Source organism: Petaurus breviceps, unplaced genomic scaffold (assembly GCF_028583685.1).
Source record: "Petaurus breviceps papuanus isolate PSGF00001 unplaced genomic scaffold, PetGlider_PUasm1.0 181, whole genome shotgun sequence".
NCBI classification, from domain to species: domain Eukaryota; kingdom Metazoa; phylum Chordata; class Mammalia; order Diprotodontia; family Petauridae; genus Petaurus; species Petaurus breviceps.
In genome coordinates, this window is record NW_027185784.1 from 28,104,744 (window position 1) to 28,125,685 (window position 20,942).

At 38.1% G+C, this 20,942-nt stretch overlaps 1 protein-coding gene and 1 pseudogene across 7 annotated transcripts in view; one reads left to right on the top strand and one right to left on the bottom strand.

The window, feature by feature from the left end:
* The window catches only part of LOC138160705 (olfactory receptor-like protein OLF3), a 650,404-nt gene that overhangs the window by 290,099 nt on the left and 339,363 nt on the right, over positions 1-20,942 (top strand). The gene's annotated exons all lie outside the window — the stretch shown is intronic.
* The window catches only part of LOC138160409 (eukaryotic translation initiation factor 3 subunit F-like), a 58,653-nt pseudogene that overhangs the window by 3,254 nt on the left and 34,457 nt on the right, over positions 1-20,942 (bottom strand).

Here is a 20,942-nt window from a genome sequence, read left to right on the forward strand (position 1 = left end):
CCTCAGTGGAAGGTTAGCTTCTCTGTGTCATTTTGTGAGTTCTGCAGCTCCAAAGTTTGTTTAGAGTCCCCTTTTTACATGGATTGGGGAAGGTGGAAACCAGAGCTGTGGGAAGGTCGTGCTTCTACTCCACCCTGGAGAGACCTTCTTGTGTAATTCTTACATATTCTTAGCAAATTTCATGTCCACAGCAACCTCATTCTTAGGCTCATTATGTGGCACTGAAAAGCAGGTGGTGACTTCTACTGAGTGTTTGTCAATTGTTCCCAGCAGAGTGCCGATGAAGAGCCCTGTTCCCTCATTTCAATGCTCGTAGCTGTCCATGATGGAGGCAAGAATGACTGCATGTTGCTGGACCAAGAAGCCACTGGGGAATGGTCTGGGGACCCCAGACCTGAGGGGGGCTGGGGCCAGAGCTGGGATCGGGGCAGCCATTGGAGGTGCTGACTCTGGGACCTGGCCCTGGGCATGTCCTGGGGCTGGGGCTGGAGCTGGGGCAGAATCCAGTGTAGATGCCAGGTTGGGGTCAGGGCAGGAGTTGAAGTGGGGGAGAAACCAGAGGCTGCCATAGCAGCCACTATGTTGCCAAAACAGGAAGGCTAGAAACAAGTTCTTAAAGAAGTAAATTAAAGTAATCTCCCTGGCAGAATCGGCCAATTAGAAAAGGAGGCATAAAAACTTCTTGAAGAGAAGAACTTCTTAATAAGTAAAATGGGCTAAATGGAAAAGGAGGCACAAAATATAATAGAAGAAAACAATTTGTTAAACATTAGAATTGGCAAGTAGAAGTTAATGACTTTATGAGACATCAAGAATCAGTTAAACTGATACAAAAGAATGAAAAAAAATAGAAGAAAATGTAAAATACCTTACTGGTAAAAGAACTTACCTGAAAAATAGATCCAGGAGAGACAATTTAAAACTTACTGGTCTTCCTGAAAACCATGATGAAAAAAAGAGCCTGGACAGCACCTTTCAGGAAATCATCAAAGAAAACTGCCCTCAGGTCCTAGAACAAGAAGGTAAAATATTCATCAAAAGAATTCACTGATCACCTCCTGAAAGAGATCCTAAATTGAAAGCACTAAGGAATATTGTAGCCAAATTCCAAAATTACCAGATCAAAGAGAAAATTCTGCAAGCAGCCAGAAAGAAACAATTTAAATATCATGGAACCACAGTCAGGATTACACAGGACCTTGCAGTTTCTATGTTAAAAGGTTGGAGGTGTGAAGACGAAGAAGCTTGGTTTACAACAAGAATCAACAACCCAGCAAAACTGAGCATAATATTTTGGGGGAGGAGATAGACATTCCATGAAATAGGTGACTTCCAAACCTTCCTGATGAAAAGACCAGTGCTTAACAGAAAATTTGATCTTAAAATGTAAGACTGAAGAGATGCATAAAAAGGTAAACAGGAAAGAAAAAAACCAAACATATTACTAATAAGAGCAAACTGTTTGCATTCCTATACAGGAAGATAATGCTTGTAACTCTTGAGAACTGTATTGTTATTCCTCCATTTAATAGGGGTATACATAGACAGAGGGTGTGGGTAAAAATTGATTTTGATGTTACGATAAAAAATTAACTAAGTGGTGAAGAGGGACTGTATTGGGAAAAGAGGAAAGGAGGAGACAGAAAGGGTAAACTACATCACATGAAAAGACACAAAAACCTGTTTCAGTAGAGGGAAAGAAGTGAGGGAGATGAGCATTATTTGAACCTTATTCCCATCAGATTTTGCTCAAAGAGGGAATAACGCAATCAGTTAGGCATAGAAATCTAACAACCTTTAGGAAATAGGAGGGGACAGGGCAAAGAAAAGTAATGGAGTCAATAAAAGGGAGGGAAGATGAAAGAGATGGAAGTAGGAAGCAAAACTCTAGTGATGAGTGAAAGGGAGAAAGGGGAGAGAAAAGCATAAACACAAGGAAAAAGAAGATGGAGATAAAGACACAGATAGTAACCATAATTGTGAATGTGAATGGGATAAACTCTCCCATAAAATAAAAGTGGAAAGCAGAGTCAAGAAGGAGAAGAGACTGTGTTGTTGCTTTTTGTTTTTTTTTTTCTTGAATCTATTTGGAAATTTTCTCTTCCCATTGGATTACAAGCAACTAGAAGGCAGAGGCTGTCTTTTGTCTGTATGGTAACTTATGTATGTAGTAAGTACTTTGTCATGAATGCTGATGATCCTGATGACCATGTTAACATAAAGACCCCAGGTATATTCTGGATATTTTTTCTGACTCTCTTAGCTCACAGTCCCTACCCAGGAAAGCTGCAGAAATGTACATATTGTATCCCCCTTTGCCAAGAGACTATATACTGAATTGCAACTATCCAGTTTATGGTATTAAGTTATTATTATTATCATTTTTTTTTTGCTAAGGAGGAAAACAATAGAAATCTTAGAATGAATCAAAAGAATTATCCAAAGATAATTCTCTCTCTCTCTCCCTTTGTCTGCTTCTCTCCTCTCTTGTCCATCTATTATACCTATACTATACCTATACTTGTATCTATATCTAAACCTATACTTGTACATATACCAATATCAGTATCTATATCTATACCTCTGCCTATATCTGTATCTATATTGATATACATATCCATTTTCATCTCCATGTCCACCTTTATCTCTCTATATCTGTAAGCAAAAGGAATGATATAACTCCTTCTTACCCATTTTCCCATGGTACCACACCATGGGAATTGTTTTCATTGTTGGCCCAGGCTAGGGTGTGTTTCCATAGACTGCTCTAGTCTCTATACCATTTGCCTAAAACAAGAAGATGACAAAAAGAAAAATCCTCTTGAGTCCTTCTCTTCTTTCCCTGAGGGTCCTTCTTTTCCTCTCTGAGTTACCACTTCCAATAATCACCATGAATATCCCTGGGGATGAAACACTTTATTTCTTCCAGCTACTCAAAAGTGAAAAGGAGGAGCAAGAAATGTACAAAGAGCACAGCAATTGCTATGTAAAAGTATACTGTGGATTAGCCATAGTCTATACTGTGATTCTTATGCTTACCAGGCACACTACAAAATTTGATAATGAGTTCTTGTTTTCCTATTTCTTGTTTTCACTGTACAATCTGTGGATCAGATAGCCTCAAAAACTCAATAGCTTCTAGTGCTACAACTAAACTTCCCAAATTATGGGTAAAAACAATCACAAGGAAGGGATAGGAAGTACAGAGGACAGTCCAGTCATGGAAGCAATTGTGGAAGGACAGGGGGGGATGCCTGTTTTCCAGAGAGCCTGGCATAGCCTAGCAGAAGTTGGGAGGGAAACTGGGCATGGGAAAAGGTGAGCCATGGTAATAAAACAGGGATAGTGGTGTCCCGGGAGTGGCCCCAGAACCATGGGAGAACAGAAGACTTCAAGGGGATTTGTGGGCTGGTGAGAATGAAGGGGAAGAACTCTGTTCTCAGGAGGTAACACACCCCACTGAATGTTAGCCTAGTGGGATAAAGCCCTTTTCATTCCATTCCAGTTAACCTCTGTTGACTTTCCATTTCTTATAGGATAAAATCAAACTCTGAAGCTTAGTATTTAATGCCCTCCATAATTTGGTCCCTCCCAACCTTTTCAAACTTATCTCTCCTTCTACAAATTATTCCCTAAAATAGTAGTCAAAATGTCCTGCTCTTTGATCCTTGAACATGGTGGCCTCCCTCCACTTGTCCCTTCTGCCTGGTATGCCCATCTCCCTTCTTTCAACTTAGCTAAGTTCTCCTTTTCCTTCAAGGAAAAATGTTAAGTCCCATCTTCTCTATGAAAAGTTTTCTGACTTCCCTGGTTTTCAGTGATTGTTCCCTCATGGGAACTCCTGTAGTACTTATTCCCTATACAATTTACTTACACTTAGATTACACTGTCTTATATTGTTAATTATTTTTGTAAGTATATATTCATATCTTCAATGAGATTCTATTTTCATTCAAGGAAGAGGAAACATAGAAAGCCTCTTTTGAGTCATTTCGACTGGTATATTGCCCTCTCCACTTAAAAAATACTTGATGGTGATTCAGAAGCAGAGTATAAGGTGAATCTCTTTTTGTATCCTCAGTAACTAGCATTGGCCTTAGCTCAAAGTAAATGCGTAATAAATGCTTGTTGAATAAAGCTGAACAGTGATGATGATGACTGTAACTGACTATTAGAGTTCAGAATATTCTGGACATCAGAGCTGGTACTAAATCTGAAGTAAAATTGGGGGAAAGAGGAACAGCAACATATCTTTTACCCAGTCAGAAATGGAGGGCATGAGGTTGACTGTGTGTTATACTTGTGAGTCTGGCTTAGGTTGTTCAGATTGTTTCTCCTTACTGATCAGGTGTATATAACTCTGGTGTAATCTGTGGCCTAGAAGCCCCTTTACTTTGGGTCAAATAGAGTGAGATTAATCTTGAACTCTAAAGTTATTATTTCATTACTTACTATTTCCACATAGAATTTACTCTGGGAAATTTCCAGGTATAGTTTGTATATAGCTTATGTCTAGATTTCTATGAATGTGGATAAAACTAGCTCTTGGGTAACTACTCAAGGTAACAATTCAGTTTCAAGTAGAAGACTGCCTATATTTCACCCTACTGAAAATGCACAAGCTACAGGGTCCTGTAATGAATTAAAATGGAGAAATCACACAGGGATTCTCAGTGACTCATCAACAATATACCCAATTCTCTTCATTCTCCAGGGAGTTCTACTTTTCCACAGTTTCTTGTAGACTGACTCAGTATTACTCTGTGGTTTGGATTTTCCTACAAGGTAAATTGAACTTGGGGTTTTCATCAGGGCAGCACCCTGAAATGCTAGTGACTCCTCTCCTGGAGAGTCCTATACAGACTCTAGCAAAGTTTTCTTGCTTTTCACGATTCTTATATTCCTGGAAGTTAAAGATATTTTGGACAGATAATTCCTTTACTACTACATCTACTTGGAGGGTCCAAGTCAAGCCAAATTATTTGTTCCCCTCATGTCTTGGCTTTATCTCCTTATTGCTCCTCCGTCTGGGGGCAGGGGATACATGGCTAATCTTATTCTTTCTTCAAGAGGTACACTGCTCAGGAAGTTTCTCTTCTCAGGATAGGTCATAGTCCTGAGAAGCAATGTTCAAGGCTGGAACTGCTTAACACATCCCCATTTTTGACTGGAAAGCTAAACTCTGAAACTGGACTGTCCAGGAAATACCCATCATATAGTGAGGAGGCAGGCATTGAGGAAAGGCAGTGTCCATTAACTCTGCTCTCAGGCTATGTGTCGAACATACATAGTAGCCTCATAGTATTTTTTAATCACCTGGTGCTCCATATTCTGGAGATCTACTGCCCATGGCTCAAGTAAGGATTAATCAAATGCTAGTAGGTGAATGAAGATTGGATAAAGGAGGTATAGGAACCCGAAACATGGGGTAGTTGCATCTCCAAATGGAGAGTGGAAGGACTCCCCTCTTTTCATCTCTCTTTTACCTAGATATGCAGATAAAGCACACAGTTTTCCTTATGTACATATGGAGACATCTAAAAATGGAGTTTTTTCTCTTTCTCTGGAGCTGTATTGTTTTCATCATCTTTGTTCTGTCTGTGGAGCTGTAGAGATCAGTATTTTTCCATCATGATATTGTCTTTGAATCAAGCTACCAGATTCTTCCCTCATTTTCTCATTTAATCAGCTCACATTAATTATGTGCCTACTAAGTGCAAAATGTTGTTCTAGGCACTGGTACTTTGATGTCTTAATGATATTTTTATTGTCTCTAGTCTATCTCCTGACTCTTTAGTGTTTTCATCAAAATGCCCCAGAAACATCTTCGTTCTTGAATAAACACATTGGAAATACCTTCTGCCACTGTGTAATATATTTCTGATTCACTAGTTTCTATCTTAAGAAGGAGGCCCTGGTCAGCCACATATTCAGTCCTTTCCAGATTTTACCCCTGGCTCTCCTGGACTTTGTCTATAATACCACCCCACCTTCAGCTCCTTTTCATATGTCTTCCCCTATTACAATATAAGCTAGAGTATAAGCTCCTTGAAGGGATGGTTTGTTTCTTTTTTTTCCATTTTTTGTATTCCTAATCTTATCATAGTGCTTAGCATATGTTAAGACTTTAATAAAATTTTGTTGATTTGACTTAATATGGATTCTCTCTATACCAATGTAAAGTTAAATATCTTCAAGATTTCTTGTCTTCTGCTAATTTTGTCCCTGTTTTTCCATACTTCATCCTTAGAATGTGCAGTAGATTACACACAGATAGCACAGCAGAGCCAGAATTTGAACCCAGGTCTATCAGCATTTCAATTGGTCATATTACCTCTTATTTGCTTTATAAAAGAAATCTTCCATAATCCATAATAATGGAGTGCAACTCCAATGGCTTGATTATGTTATTTGCATGGCAAACTTAAGTTTGCTTTAAAAATTATTTTAGAGAGAACTTACTCAAGGCAAGTGCTTGCACATAGATCAGAAGAAGTGATTCAAAGACACTCTCAAGGTCTCACTAAAGAACTTTGAGATTGATTGTATGATATGAAAGACACTGGAAAATTCTTCTCAGTATAATATGGTCACATCAAAGAAGGTTCTTTGTTCTTTGAGCTAGAAATGCAGTAGCTCAAAAGACATGTGAGATGCACAAAATTAGAAACATCTCCACTCCAAATATTCCTGTGGTATCTTTGTAACTAACCTATAGGAGAGCCTTCCAGAACTCATGTTGGACTTATAGGTCAGAGTCAGATACACTGCACCTTGACTACCACATAATCATATAATTTTGGTTCAAGACTGAAGGAGAACAACCAACCAACAAATAATGGAGTGTGGATCCTGATATACACAAATTCTAGAGGACACTCTCCTCTTCTAGACTCTTTCTGGGTTCTCCTTTGGTGAATAAGAACCCTAGCAGAACTGAACAGGAAGATACATGTTTGCAAAGCAAGGACAATTTATCTTGAAAGAAATGGATGCAAATCACTTACAGGCTCAATTACTCTCCTTCCCTTTTCATTCCTTTGATTTAAATTCCATTTGACCAAATTTTTAGTTAGAATATTGAATGTCAGAAAGTTATAATGAGTTGAAATTCTCTTCTGCCTCTGCTCTAAATCCACTTACCTGTCCACATCTGTGGATAAATGCTTTTTCTTATTTTTCCTCATTTAACTCCCTTCACATTATTCTTCATACTTCTGAGATCTCTTTTTATGAATTAGTTAAAAATCTTCCTTGCCGTGAACAATAACCCTAGAATTGACTTCTATAAAATCTTTCAGGATCTAGGTGATGACTCAGAGGAATTTGGAGACAGCTATTTCAAACACTTAGAAAGTGTTTCCACTATTTTGCTGATAACTGAACAACTGAATCTTTCAGAAGCATCTGCTTGCATTCCTGGAATGCCTTGTCTCTTCCTTTCTCCTTATTCTAATCTAGATCAACACCCTGAATCCTGTCTTGGACTAGGCAGTGTGAGGTTCCACCTAAGAGGATAGAGACCTCAGTCTTGTGGAGGGAGAAGAAGTCCTAATTCTGCACTCCATTCTTTAGGAAGACACAGAGATAATAAGATAACTATCCCATAGAACAAAGTAACCTTCAGTGCTAGGTGCATGGTGAGTCACTCTGGAGAGGTTGGATGTAGACTTTGCTTTAGGACTAAATCTTGTTGGTGAGACTGTAGTGACTCAGTGGTAAGCACAGTGAGGAGGAATGTAGGCCTTGTTACAGAATTATGAAATGTTCCTAGTATGGCTATGAGACTTGTTCTCACTACAAATGAAGAGCGGGATGGAAATCCATCTCAATATCCATAGTCCTCAATCTCCAGAATTGGGTTTGTGCAGGAATCCAGGTGCCATAAACCCAGAGTAATGACAGCCTGTCCTCAGAGGGGCAACACTGCTACTTGGGAGGGATTAGAAAGTGTGAACAGCACACAACGAAAGGCCTCCTGTCCAGGGTGGGCAGGCTTACATGAAGCTTATTTCACAATCCCTGCCTCTTTTTAGTGCAGTTAAACTTTCAGCCTGGTTTCTACCTGCCAGTCTTTCCTCTTCCCACTGTCAATGGGTGTGTATTCTGGCAATGCAATTTCATTTCAATAAGAACCATTTCTCTCTTTTCCCCAGCATTTAGGTTCTATGTTTCTTGTTTTTATCAGCTCTTCCCAACTGATTCATGAAGATTAGATGATCCCCCCGTTCTTAAAGAACACTTGTTCTAGAGTCAGATGACCTGGGTTCAAATCCTACCCTAGATGTTTTCTACCTATATGACCTTAGATGAATCACTTAATTTTTCAAGACCTCAATCTTTCTTTGAAGAGAATGTGTTGGACTAGGTCAGCATTTCTTAACTTGGGTTTATGATCTTAAAATATGCATTTTTGATAACTATTTTAGCATATGTGTTTTCTGTCTAATTCTCTGAATTTTTTTCATTCATTTAAAACATTATTTTGAAAAGAGTTCCACAAACTTCACCAGACTCCAAAGGGGACTGGGACTCAAAGAAGGTTAAAAAAAGGTTTCTGAAATCATTTCAAGCTTTATATCCCTAAGACCTTCTGTGGCAGCTGGACTGGAACATGAAAATTACCTGATTTTATTTCCTACAATTTTCCACTCAGAAGCATCCTTACCTACTAAAGGAGGGGTTCTTGACCATTTTTTGGTCACAGATCACATTGTCTGTCCACTTAATTCTATATTCGCTGTCTCAGAATAATGTTTTTAAATGCAGAAAATGAAACACACATGAGTACAGTGGAAGCCATTTATGTTGAAATGCAATTATAGAAAAAAAAACTATGTATTTTGTAAAGAAGTAAGATTAAGAACCCATGTGAAGGGAAAGGGAAGATTCACCTCCTTTAGAAAATGAGGCCTGTGCCAATGGAGAGAGACCTGCACTGAGTGTAAGTGTGCATTTTAACCGTTTTTTTGTGTTAAGTGCCTGAGACTGGATTTGAATTCAGGTCCTCCTGACTGCAGGGCCTGTGCTCTATTCACTGTGCCACTTAGCTGCCCCAACTACGCTTTATTCTTAGTGTAAATTCTTTTCACAGTCAGCTCAAAATGTCTATAATTTATGACCCTTCAGTGTACATTTGGGGCCATGAATGAAAGAACCTTTTTCTTTTTAACACACCAGCCCAAGGGCAATTTCCCAAGGTCTGAAACCATAGACATATCTAGTTATAGCAGGAAAAATATCTTTATTATCCTTCCAGGAGAGCCTGATTTAAAGAAAAAAGGGATGGTAAATATGCAGCTTTGGAAGCTCACAAAGTCAGTTCAATATAAATCACGAAAGAAGAAATAAAAGAGACAAAATAAACAGAGGTACCATGCATTCAAAGCCACATGGTTAGCAGGCAGAGAAAGAAGGCAGCTAAGGACATTGTTAGGGCTACCTCTGTCCATACCACCTGTCAATCCATGAATTTCTTTTTCTTCATGTGAAAGTTGCTAGAGAAGAGAAAGAAATTTTGTCCATTCAAGCCTTCTGTATGCAACATAGTTGTGACTTGCTAGTCAATCAAAAGTTATTTTTGTCAGCACTCAGCAAACTCGTGCAGGCCCTGAAGTGTTTATGGATAAAGAAAGGGGCCTGCATCACCCATTTCCAGAAGCTGCCTCACCAAAGCTTCTGTATGGATTGTCAAGAGCCAAAGTGTATCACATGTGCTCTAAGGACATATGGACTGGAACCTCATCAACCAGTCCTCTCATTATACTAGTTATGTAGAAATTATTTTCACTAATCCAGGAAAGGAATGCAAATCACATGCATTTGAAAAGAGCAGTTGTAACTGAGATTGGTGGAAATTTGCATCCACACAGAGCTTCATATACCTTTTTTCTCAAACCTCACAGGGGTCTCACATTATTCTTTGGCTTGGAGAGAAAAGGTAGAGGGTTCTTTCTGCACATCTCAACAAACAAAGCAAGAGCTCCATGAGTAAGAGGCCAGTAGTAATTTTATAAGGGACTGAAATGATGGGACCATTCACAATCTTTGCCATGGTTCTCTATGTCCTGTTGTGTGTCCTGGGCATCATCGCTAATGGCTTCATTGTTGTGGTAGTGGGAAGGGAGTGGGTTCATTGCCACCGTCTGTCTCCCTGTGATATGGTCCTGATCAGTTTAGGTGCTGGTCGCTTCTGCTTGTTGTGGCTTGGAATGATATACCACATTTACTATTTACTTCACTACCTACAATATTCCAAGGAGCCTGCCTACCAGTACTTTGGGATTTGCTTTGATTTTCTGAATTTGATCACAATCTGGTTAAACACTTGGCTTAGCTTCCTCTTCTGTGTGAAGATTGCAAACTTCGCTCACCCTGTTTTCCTTTGGCTGAAGTGGAGAATCAAGAGACTAGTACCCTGGTTCCTACTAGCCTCCCTGCTAATGTCTTTCATCATCTCCATGCTGTTTTTTGTGGGGAACAATGCTTTCTACCAGGCATTCTTGCAGGGGATATTCTCTCACAATGTAACTTTATATGGCTTCACTAGGAAACTAGAAATCCACTATTTTCTCCCTTTGAAACTCATGGCTTTTTCTTTCCCCTGTTCTATACTTGTAATCTCAACAGTTCTGCTGATTACTTCTCTATGGAGACACTCCTGGAGGATGCAACACAGTGCCCACAGTACCCAAGATACTAGTATTCAAGCTCACACCAGAGCTCTGAAACTACTGGTCTCCTTCCTAGTTCTTTATGGTATTTCTTTTACATCTTTTCTCATTGATTCTGCCTTTTCAAATTTTGGGAGTACCTGGTATTGGCCACGACAAATTATGGTTTACATGTCCACATCTGTTCATCCCCTCATTCTTATCCTTGGCAACTCTGGGCTAGGAGGGGCTCTCAAGAAGCTTATTCTTCTACCTAAAACCTTCTGGAATGATAAGAGGACATAATCTCCTGTCTAAGATATGCACCTCTCTCACATACTAAAGAAAAGTCTCTACTAAGGACTGGAATGAAGCACATCCTTTGACCTCAAAGTTTTCATCCTATTGAAATCTGGATAGAAATTAAAAATTTTCCTCATTCATTGTTCCCATACTCAGATATTCAAATTTATCTGTGACTTCATGGATTTAGGAGTGTCTGACTTCCTGTAAAAACTTATTGATGGCTGTCTCTGCCTATTCATCCTGTTTTACTCTTGTCCTCACTTGAGTTCACCTTAAGGTGTCTTCCTGCTGTATGCTGGAGGCCTTTCTCCTGACATTTGGAGAGTGCCAGTGTAATACTCTGACTGTCCCCTTGTCATCCTTCACCCTTGTCACTCTGTCCCATTCTTCTAAGAAAAGAAAAAAAGCATACAGCTTTCAAAGGAAATTTTCTTTCTTTTTGAAACAACCACAGCGACTTTCTTCAAACAACCCTGAAGAAAAGTTACCTCTGGGTTTTCATTGCAAAAACTATCATAATGTCTATATGATGAAACCACTTCATATATATATATATATATATATATATATATATACACACTGTTAAATTATATTTTGTTCTAGCTAAGACAGCTGCTCTTTGAAAAATCAATGTTAGAAAATTTTGGTTAAAACATTAATTATGGAAGGCAGGCTCTAAGAAGCTGAAGTTGCTAGAGGCAATGCTAGATATTAAGAGGGCTATTTTAAGTACATTAAAAGGAAAAGGTTTTTTTTTTTTAATTGAGATGTAGAAAGTTCATAGAATCTTCTGTGATTTAGAACAGAAGAGACTTTAGGAGCCATTTTCTAGTCTCATCTCTTTATTTTACATGGTAGGAAAATGTAACCCACAAAATGAAATTACTCCAAAGTCACACAGATAATGAGTTACAGAGCAGTGATTGGAATTCAGGTCTTTTGATTTCAAATCAGGCCTGTTTTACTAGACCAGTGTTTTCCAACTTTTTTGTTTCTTTACATTTTTGCAACAACAACCAAAAAAAATGTATTATGAATCCCCAAGGTAATTTAATATTATTACTATTTATAATAACTAAAATGATAACTTTTATCCTCAAAAATTCAAAATTAAAATATATATTCAATAAAATTAAAATATACAACTTATTTTTACCTTTAATTAAAGATACTAAATGTATAATTTTAAAACAGTTAAATATTTTATGTGGGATATTGTGTAAGAATTGAATGGAGTAATTCAGTAAGCCATCATATGCTTACTATGACCTGGAAAGTTTCAGGTTATATTTCTTTATTATTGTGTTGAATGTAAGTAACGTTTTAAGTAAATAAGTAACAACTTTGAAGATGTTTAGAACAATGTAATAATAATGAATAAACAATTCAGATTTCAGGTTTTTGCTAGACCCCTCCTGCTGTACCAACTGCTCCCTACCCCATATCCTCAGCACAGCACCAGATGTGAGAATCCCCTGGAGACCTTACAGCAACAATAGCACAGCACCAGGTGAACAGCCAGGGCCTGTAACCAGTGACACAAGAAACTTGAGCCAATGCCCCTTTCACTCTAGCTGCAGATCTCAAATTTAAAAGAAAGGAAATAGGTAAAAATAAACTAAACTAAGGAAAAACCAACAATTCAAAAAAGAATATGACTGTAGAAAGTTATTCTGGTGATAGTGAAGATCAAGCCATAAACTCAGAAGACAACAACAATGTCAAAATACCTATGGAAAAAAACCCAAAGAAAAATGGAAAGTGGTCTCAGGCCCACAAAGAACTTATAGAAGAGCTCAAAAAGGAATTTAAAATCATATAAGAGAGGTAGAAGAAAAAATGGAAAAAAAATAAGAGTGAGGCAAGAAAAGTATGAAAAAAGCCAAGGTGGGGGCAGAGGCAAGATGGTGGAGTACACGCAGGAAATTCCATGACCTCCCACCACAACCACCTCCAATACCTGTAAAATATGACTCTAAACAAATTTTAGAGCTTCAGAACCTACAAAGTAACAGAGAGAAAGAAATCTTCAGCTGAACGCAGGCCAGCAGGCTGGCAGGAAAGTTCTATTGAACAGAGCTGAAAACCAAGCACAGTCTCAATCCCACATGAGCCCAGACACAGTGTGGCCCAGACCAGCAGCCCAGACTGACCAGTGCAGACTTCAGGAGAGTGAATCACTAGCAGCCGTGGCAGTTTCCAGACTTTTCAACCCATTAATGCCAAAGAGAAAGTAAGAGGTGGCAGAGGCCTGGCGGCTGCAGCTGCTACTGTGTGGCTGCCTCTGGAGTCAGGTCTCCTGGCCTATAGATCATAAGGGAACCAAGTGACCATTTAGAAGGTAATTGCTCTTGCTTTCATCTTCTTGGATCTGGATCATGGTCTTGGGTGGTGGTCCTAAGGTGTGTGGCAGTGTGCCAGAGCTTGGGGTGTCTGTAGAGAAGGTACCCTCTTCAGACCTCTGAAAACATTTTTGAAAACCCCAGAAACTTGGAACATAGCTCTCTCCACTCTGAAAGCAGAGTTCTACCATGGCAAAAGCTGAAAAGTTAAGTAATTGTCTGGCAAGATGAGCAAGCAGAGGAAGTGCAGTCAGACCACAGAATCCTTTTTTGGGGACAAAAAGGATCAAAACATGGAATGAGAGGAAGTCAACAAAGTCAGAAGTCCTGCATCAAAACCTTCCAAGAAAAATATGAATTGGTTACAGGCCATGGAGGAACTCAAGAAGGATTTTGAAAATCAAATAAGAAAAGTGGAGGATAAATTAGTAAGAGAAATGAGAATGATGCAAGAAAATCATGAAAAGTAAGTCAACAGCCTGCTAAAAGAGACCCAAAAAATACTGAAGAAAATAACACCTTAAAACATAGACTAAATTGAAGATGGAGTTAAGATGGCAGCGTAGAAACAGGAAAACTCCATATCCCCCATGACCTCCCACCACAGCCACCTTCAATACCTGTAAAATATGACTCTAAACAAATTTTAGAGCTTCAGAACCCACAAAGTGACAGAGAAACAAATCTTCAGCTGGAGGCAGCCCAGCAGGCTGGCAGGAAGGTTCTATTGAACAGAGCTGAAAACCAAGCACAGTCCCAATTCCACATGAGCCCAGACCTGGGGTGGACCAGACCAGCAGCCCAGACTGACCAGTGCAGACTTTAGGAGAGTGAATCTTTAGCAGCTGTGGCAGTTTCCAGACTTTTCAACCAAAAGGGAAAATGAAAAATCATTTAACAATAATAGAATATCAGAAAGCTGTGTCTAGTGGGCAGAACTAAAGTGAATATTAATAACTTTACTATGATAAGAATTAATGTTAACATAGGCAGAATTAATTAGCTTGCATTTCTAGGAAGTTGATAGACAAAAGAAGTTCCTGACTAGAACTTTACAATTGAATAGTAGACCTATATCCTTGTTTCACAAAGTTGTTTATCCTCGGATTATATTCACTTTGGAAGAAAGAGATATTTCAGAAATTGAATCTTTTACTTATAATAAGTTCAGATACTGCTTAGCTCTTGCTTATGCCATGGAATGACTATACATTGAAATAAAAATAGCAAAATATGTCCTACTTTACTTTAACTTACCTATAAATTGTCTTGGAAATGAAAGTTTTAATAGGTTTTTTTAAAATCATACTATGTATTGAAAAGAAATTTTAAAAGTATATCCCCTTTATTCAAAAGAGTTTTAAAATGCACAAATGATGACTAAAATTTTATGAAGAAAATTAATTGAAAAGTTTTAAAATGATAGCTCTGTTTTTACCTAAAAGTAAAACAAAACATTTAAGAGTGAGATTCATTAAAACCAAACTGGTGTAACAGAAGTAACATAAATTCTCAAGGTAATTATTGACAAACTATTGCAGAATTCTTAAATATCACAAAGTTTTAGTCAAAAAAAGGTATAGTAATTGAATCTTTATATTGGCAACAATTAAGAAGCTGATAAAAGTACTTATAAAAGCTATTAGTATTAGGATCCCTCTAAACAATGGGGATATTATAAAGTGAGCCTAAGTAGTTTGTATAAATATCTTTATACAATCTAATTCTTGATAAAAGTAGTATTAGATTTCCCATAAAATAAGAATATGTGAATTAAATATAGTATTAAATGCCTTTTATTTTAAGTAGAAATTTTTCACCAATCACAACTCATATCCAATTATATGTTAATTTTATTCCTATGGAGCTGTAATAAATAACAAAGATTTACTAAGTTTCTCCTACATAAGGAATTTCATTTCATGTTTTTCCTTTCTCAATTGTTAGAAATCCTTTTAATATTTTGCAACTTTCTTAGCATGTTAGATTCATTATTTAGGAACTACATAACTGAAACAAGTTACCTTCTCAGGCTAAATGACCTTGCCTCTAGAGATAGTTTCCTTGGCAGTGTTGCAAAATAAGAATAACTGAGATGGACTTTAGGGAGGGGCTGGGGATGAGGCCCCTGCTTCATCAAATCTAATACATGCAGGAGGAATGATCTAAATGAGTAGAATTAATCCGAATAAAGTTTTCACCCAGTCTCCTTCTTTCCACATAGAGCAGTCAATCAGTAATTTTAAGTTTTAGCATTTAAACAGTAAAGTAATTTAGATAATAAATTCTATAAATGATAGCCAAATTGTTTTAGTTGTAATCTCCTTTTAACTACAGGTAAAGATATAAATAACTAGTTTCCTATATAGCATCTATAAGCATTATAAAATGTTAAGTGACATAACTGTTTTCATGGGTTTTTTTTGTTTGCTTTTTGCTTTTTGGAGGGCAATTGGGGTTAAGTAACTTGCCCGAGGTCACACATCTAGGTTTTTGTGTGTGTATGTGTGTGTGTGTGTGTGTGTGTGTGTGTGTGTGTGTGTGTGAAGTGTCTGAGGTTGGATTTGAACTCAGATCCTCCTGACTCCAGGGCTGGTCCTCTATTCACTGCGCCACCTAGCCACCCCGACATAACTGTTTTTACACAAACTTTTTCTCTATCTTTTAGTTTCAACAAAATTCAGATTAAAAATTTGCTTATCTAACACTATTTCTGGCTTACAATGAATCCTTTATTTTTTAAAAATAAGAGAATGTTTCTACTATTTAAAAAGACCACAACAACATCATGAAATTAATTGCATTTCCAAATCATCACTTGCAAAAATTATTGATAGAAAATTGAGCTTATCTAGTGTAGAGATTTTTCTCCTCTCCTCACAGCTGCAGAGCCTGATTGTGTATTTAGGGGTTTTGAATGGAGAGGTTCATTTGCTAGCTTAAAGGTGTGGGCTTCAGGGCCCCAGGGCTTTTGCTATTGGGGTCCTTGATAAATTTTTTATGCTTTCTCTCTTTAGTCAGATTGGGAGGGTGTTATGGAGGGTAACTTAAATTCCCTATTATTCTTCAGCAGCATCTATTAAGAGACTTTAATAAAATTTTGTAAAATGTTTTCAGCTGATTTAACTTTTACTCTTGTAAACTTTATGTGTCCACTCCTTAAAAACTTCTTTGAAAGTGATAGCCTTGACCCTTTCAGCAAAGAGGGAGTCAGAAATGGCACCATATTCTTTCTCCCCCATACTAGTGCTCAAAGCTTCATGGTTTGTTTTCTTTATCATATCTTAGGAAATATCCCAATTTGCCTAAATGCCAAATTGTAAAATCAATTCTGACTTATCTTTAGCATCAAATTAGGAGTGACACCTTTTACTTTTCACATGAATTCAATTCACTTACAGTTTCATTCTAATGCACAATGAGGCAGGAAGTGCTTGTTCATATGCCCCTTTGATCAGAGGGAAAATATTCCCTTATTATTTCTTATCACCTTCTCCTCACTCCACTTGGCCAGAGTGGAATGAAGAAGAGGAGATTTTAAAACTTTTAAAAATATTAAAACTTCTATTCACACTTTTTAAAGAAAATAGTTTATGCCTGTTACTTCTTTCTATGCTCTATGACTTAATATAACAATCATATAATCTATAAAATAAAATATTTTTCTTTTCTCCTTATCTCTCCTCAGGAAGAGGGAGGGAAAGAGATAAGAGTATTCCAAGGAAAGTCCAGCTGCATATTGAACCTTACAGCGTGTTAGATTACTCACTCACACACTTTCACACACAGACACATAAACAAAACAGACAGATAGAGAAAATGATTCTTATATTCCTGGAATATAAGAAATGATTCACGATTCTTATATTCCTGGAAGTTAAAGATATTTTGGACAGATAATTCCTTTACTACTACATCTACTTGGAGGGTCCAAGTCAAGCCAAATTATTTGTTCTCCTCATGTCTTGGCTTTAGCTCCTTATTGCTCCTCCGTCTGGGGGCAGGGGATACATGGCGAATCTTATTCTTTCTTCAAGAGGTACACTGCTCAGGAAGTTTCTCTTCTCAGGATAGGTCATAGTCCTGAGAAGCAATGTTCAAGGCTGGAACTGCTTAACACATCCCCATTTTTGACTGGAAAGCTAAACTCTGGAACTGGACTGTCCAGGAAATACCCATCATATAGTGAGGAGGCAGGCATTGAGGAAAGGCAGTGTCCATTAACTCTGCTCTCAGGCTACGTGTCGAACATACATAGTAGCCTCATAGTATTTTTTAATCACCTGGTGCTCCATATTCTGGAGATTCACTGCCCATGTGTAATAGTAATGTAATTTAAAGATACCCCTGTATTGGCTTGGTTTTTGGTTTGATTGTGTTAAAACCCAGAGCTTTTGAATCCCACTTGTGGGATGGACTTGTTGACATGAAAAGAGAGGGCTGAACTGGGAGGAGTTGGTGACGTAAATTTAGAGAGACACAAGAAAAGAGAGAGGCAGAAGAACTTTTTGGAAGCAGCATCTTGGAGGCAGAGAGAGATGGAGAGGATTGCTGAGGGCCAGTTTGAATTGCCCAGGACTTTTGAGAGCTGCCACCCAGAGCTGCCAAGGGCTAAGGAGAAATGGCTGTTATGCTGGTACTTTGTCTGTCTGTTTTGATGTTGTGTTGCCAGATTTGTCCACTGGTGAAAGACAGTCCTGTTGTTGCAGAGGTCTTGGAACCTTGCTGTTGGTTCAGGGGTCCTAGGACTGTTCTGCAGACAGAGAATGAATTAATGAAGACACTGGCAATGTATCTTGTGGCCTTGCTAAGCTTCGTCTCCCCAGAAACAAAGAGTGCTGAGAACTTGCCTCATGTCAAGATGAAGAAAAGACCTCCATTAGGATATTAAATGCTGGGCTTAAGCTTGTTGTAACTCTGGGGTTGATTCAATTGTGGTCCAAGGGTGGGGAACTTTTGACTTTTTTGTGCTCTGTGATTAAACAAATGAATGTATTTTACTTATGATTGGAAACTAATCTCCATTTGAGAAGAGGAACTTTGTGATGGACTAAATGAATGTACAGCCTAGGGGTGGAGTAGTATTTAGAAGAGGGACTTTGTGACTGATTAAATGAATGTAATGTCCAGGGCTGGGGTAGTACTTGATTAAATCATACTTGGTAAATGCTGCATTTTGAATTATGCTATATGTTGATTCTCTCTGTTCTTAATTTGTCACTGAATAAAATGGAGAGCACCTATGCTGGTATATTGAACCTTAGGAAGTTGCCTTTGCTTGGCATTACACCATGGCTCCAGTAAGCATTAAGCAAATACTAACAGGTGAAAGAAGATTGGATAAAGGAGCTATAGGAACCCTAAATACGGGGTAGCTGCATCTCCAAATGGAGAGTGGAATGACTCCCCTCTTTTCATCTCTCTTTTTCCCAGATATGCAGATAAAGAACACAGTTTTCCTTATGTGCACATGGAGATCTAAAAATGGAGCTTTTTTCTCTTTCTCTGGAGCTGTATTGTCTTCATCATCTTCTTTGTGTTGTCTGTGGAGCTGTAGAGACCAGTATTTTTCCATCATGATATTGTCTTTGAGTCAAGCTACCAGATTCTTCCCTCATTTTCTCATTTAATCAACTCACATTAATTACATGCCTACCAAATGCAAAATATTGTTCTAGACACTGGTACTTTGATGTCTTAGTGATATTTTTATTGTCTCTAGTCTATCTCCTGACTCTTTAGTGTTTTCATCAAAATGACCCAGAAACATCTTCGTTCTTGAATAAACACATTGGAAGTGCCTTCTGCCACTGTGGAATCTATTTCTGATTCACTAGTTTCTTCCACTACTTCTATTTTTTTTTATTTTTTAATGCTTTATTAACTTCTGATTTACATCGTTCGTTTCCGCCAGATTTTGAGTTACAAATTTTCTCCCCGTTTTTCCCCCACCCATCCCCCCAAAACAGCAGTCCCACAGGATATCCCCACCTCCAATCTGCTCTCTCCCACATTTTCTCCCATACCCATTTCGACTTTTCCAGTGCATCTCTATGCCTCAGTGCCTGTATATCTTATTTCTTAATTACATGTAAGATGGTATTAATAATAGTACACACACACACACACACACACACACACACACACACATATATATATATATATATATATATATTTGAATATTTGACTTTAAAACTTTCAATTCCAGATTCATTCCCTTCCCCCCCTGCCACCCACCCCCACTGGGAAGACAAGCAGTTCAGTATAGGTTGTACATGTGTGGCTAATGCAAAATAATAACTTAGTAGATATATTGTAAAAGACTGACTATATTTCCCTCCCTTCTATCCCACCTCCCACTTGTTCTATTCTCTACTTTGATCCTGTCCCTTTTGAAAAGTGGGTGCTTCCAACTTCCCTCCCCCCCAGCCTGCCCTCCCTTCCATCATCCCCCCTCTTGTCCCCTTCCCCCCTATTCTCCTGGAGGGTGAGATACCCTATTTGGTGTATATTTCACTCCCTCCTAAAGCCAGATTCAATGGGAATAAGGTTGACCCATTCCCTTTTGCCTTCCTCTTCTTCCCCTCCATTGTAACCATTTTCCCTTGCCTCTTCTGTATGAGATAGTTTGCCCCAATCTGTCTCTCTCCATCTCCTCTCATTATATTCCTCTCACTTCTTAATTTCACATTTTAAGTATCATCCCTTCCTGTTAAATTGGTCCTGTGCCCTCTATCTATGTATATCTGTAAACATATATACACACATTCACATATATATTCATATGCCCATATACCCTCATATATAGACATATATATTTCTAATCCCTTCAACTACTGAGAAAAGCTTCATAAATTACAATTATTGTTTTTCCATGTAGGAATGTTAATAGTTCAACTTTGATAAGTTCCTTATGATTTCTTTTCCCTGTTTACCTTCTCATGCTTCTCTTGCTTCTTGTATATGAATGTCAAATTTTCTATTCAACTCTGGTTTTTTCAGCAAGAATGCTTGAAAGTCCTCTATTCCACTGAATGACCATATTTTCCCCTGAAACATGATACTCAGTTTTGCTGGGTAGGTGATTCTTGGTTTTAGTCCCAGCTCCCTTGACTTCCAGAATATCACATTCCAAGCCCTTCGATCCCTCAGTGTAGAAGCTGCCAGATCCTGGGTTATTCTGATTGTGTTTCCACAATATTCAAATTATTTCTTCCTGGCTGCTTGCAATATTCTCTCCTTAATCTGGGAATTCTGCAACCTGGCTATAATATTCCTAGGAGTTTTCTTTTTGGGATCTTTTTCAGGATGTGATCAGTGGATTCTCTCCACCTCGATTTTGCCCTCTGGTATTAAAACATCAGGGCAATTTTCTTTGAGAACTTCCTGGAGGATGATTTCTAGGTTCTTACTTTGGTCATGGCTTTCAAGTAGTCCAATAATTTTTAAGTTATCTCTCCTGGATCTATTTTCTAGGTCAGTGGTTTTTCCCATGAGATATTTCACACTGCCTTCTATTCTTTCATTTGTTTGGATCTGTTTAACAGCATCTTGATTTCTCATAAAGTCATTAGCTTCCATTTGCTCCAATCTAATTCTGAAGCAATGATTCTCCTCATTGAGCTTTTGAGATTCTTTTTCC